Source organism: Capricornis sumatraensis, chromosome 5 (genome assembly GCF_032405125.1).
Source record: "Capricornis sumatraensis isolate serow.1 chromosome 5, serow.2, whole genome shotgun sequence".
Lineage (NCBI taxonomy): Eukaryota > Metazoa > Chordata > Mammalia > Artiodactyla > Bovidae > Capricornis > Capricornis sumatraensis.
In genome coordinates, this window is record NC_091073.1 from 7,393,535 (window position 1) to 7,396,610 (window position 3,076).

The following is a 3,076-nucleotide window of genomic DNA, read 5'->3' on the forward strand; positions in this document are numbered from 1 at the left end:
CCCTAGTGCTGCATTTTGCAAAGTTAGTTTGTTTTGCACACTTCATTGTTTTGGGTGCTGTGAAATGCTCTAGGCTCATCACATGTATACCACCTCCAACTTGGGAATCAGTCATTCCTCCAAGGAATCCTGCTTCCTTTCACTGGCAAATGGTATTTGGAAACCACCCTCTGGGTGCTGGGGTGCTTGTTGTCACTGGGATGCAACTCTTTGTAGGCTACATATATATTGCCATACTAGTCAGAGTATATGTGCACATCTTTAAGTATTTCTGCATGGATCCACCTGTATGTTAAGCTAAATATAAGTTATTCCTGGTGTCTCAAACTCTAATCTATTAATTCATTGATTACTTTATACTTCTTTCTGTCATCTTTTACTCCAAGAGTGAAAAACTTGGTTGCAACCATCTGTCATCATTTACTTAATGATTCAATTCCAGTACACCCAGGTTAGAAGCACTAATTCACACCCCATGGGAAACAATTTTATCTACCAGAGTAAAGGCTATATGCAGTTCATTTGGTTATCAAGCTGATATTATCTATCAATTTCTAACGTTCCTTAAGTCAGAAATGTGTCCTCCTATTCCTTCCAGTGAGGTTATTTTACGTGTTAATAATGCAGCTAGATTCTCTGTCACCTGCATTCATCCTAGGCTTGCCCAATCTTCCTACATGATTCTTTAAAGAAATTCATAACTCCAGATTTATTAATCCTGATGTAAGATTATATTAGGCTTGATGAGTGTACAGTGTCAGATAGCCACCATCAGAGTGTCACAGAAAGTGGTTTTACCACCCTAAAAATAGTCTTGTGCTTCAATCCATTCTCTTTGGGAAACACTGGCACTATGGATCTTTTTACCATTTTCCCTTTTCCAGAATGTCATATAAATGGAATCAGATAGTATATGGCCTTTTCAGAATGGTTTCTTTTACTTGAGAAAATGCAATTAAATTTCACTCATAGTTTTGCATGACTTGACAATTCATTCCTTTTTACCATTGAACAGTATTCCCTTTATTGATGCACCACAATTTGTTTATCTGTTCACCTGTTGAAGAGTAAACAGGTTGCTTCCAGTTTTTTTTTTTTTTTTGAGAACTATTAATAAAGCTTCTATAAACACTTTTCCTTGAGCAGCAGAAACTGTTGAATCAGTTAGTGAAATATGAAGGAGAACCTGAATCTTGTGAAAAGTGTGTATTTAGTTTTGAAAACAATCCTCCATCCAAAGTGAATAAATCATTTTGTAGGAACACAGATATTAAATGAGATTTTCTATGGTCACAAAAACTTGTAAGTGATTGGCAGTGTCAGCTTAGATTTTAGCCATTTTAATAGTTATATAATAAATTATTTTAATTTTAATTGCATGTCCCTCATAAAAAATACCTTGTGTTTTATGCAACATTTTTCTGAAATGAATTTCTCTTTACCCAAAGAAATAAAAAGCCATGATGTGGACTTATGAAAATATTCTCTAATAATTAAAAAAAATAATATACTGCACTCACAGTATAGAAGAAGGATATATTTGTGGGTCAATCATTCTTTAGGGGAAATAAAAAGTAATTTTAATCACTATCTACTTGATGCATTCAAGTCATTGGTAGCAAAAGAGATTCCAGGAAAAAAAAAAAAAAAAGTTAAACATGATGAATACCTGACATATCAAAATGAAAGGAGGTTGGTTAAGAAGGGGATTGTAATGCAAAACTAGGAAGTCAAGAGATATCCAGAGTAACAGGAAAATTTGGGCTTGGAGTTAAAAATGAAACAAGCAAAGGCTAATATTGTATTGTCAAGAGAGTGCACTGGTCATAGCACACACTCCTTTCCAAAAAAACAACAAGCAACTCAATAGATAAACATCACCAGATGATCAATACTGAAAATAGATTGACTATATTATTTGTAGCCAAAGATGGAGAAGCTCTATACTGTTAGCAAAAAAAAAAAAAAAAAAAAAAAGTTCTGGAACTGACTAAGTTTCAGATCATGAACTCCTTATTAGAAAATTCAGGCTTAAATTGAAGAAAGTAGGGAAAACCACTAGGCCATTCAGGTATGACCTAAATGAAACCCTTCATGATTTTACAGTTGAGGAAAAAAAATACCTTTAAGGGATTATATCTGGTAGACAGAGTGCCTGAAGAACTATGCACGGAGGTCCATAAAACTGTACAGGATACAGTGACTAAAAACATCTCTAAGAAAAGGAAATTCAAGAAGCAAAGCAGTTGTTTGAGAAGACATTACACATGGCTGAGGAAAGAAGAGATGTGACAGGCAAGGGAGAAAGGAAAAGATATACCCAACTGAACGCAGAGTTCCAGAGAATAGCAAAGAGAGATAAGAAGGCCTGATTAAATAAACAATGTGAAGAAATAGAGGAAAACAATGGAATGGGAGATACTACAGCTCATTTCAAGAAAACTAGACACCAAGGGAGCATTTCATACAAGGATGGGCACGGTAAAAAATAGAAATGGTAAAGACCTAACAGAAGCAGAAAGTATTATGAAGTGATAAGAATACACAGAACTATACAAAAAAAAAAAAAAAAAAAGGTCTTAATGACCCAGATAGCCAAGATGATGTGTCACTCACCTAGAGCCTGATATTCTGAAATGTGAAGTCAAGTAGACCTTATGAAGCATTACTATGAACAAAGCTAGTGGAGGTGACAGAATTCGAGCTGAGCTATTTAAAATTCTAAAAGATGATGCTGTGAAAGTGCTGCATTCAAAATGTCAGCATATTTGGAAAACTCAGTAGTGGTTAAAGGACTGGAAAAGACCAGTTTTCATTCTAATCCCAAAGAAGGGCCATGCCAAAGTATGTTCAAACTACCATGCAATATGCTCCAAATCTTTCAAGGTAAGCTTCAACAATCTGTGAACCAAGAACTCACAGAGGTACAATCTGAGTTCAGAAAAGGCAGAGGAACTAGAGATTAAATTGCCAACATTTGTTGGATCACGGAGAAAACAAGGGAATTCCAGAAAAACATCTACTTCTGCCTCATTGACTATGCTAAAGTCAATGTGTGGATTATGACAAATTGTGA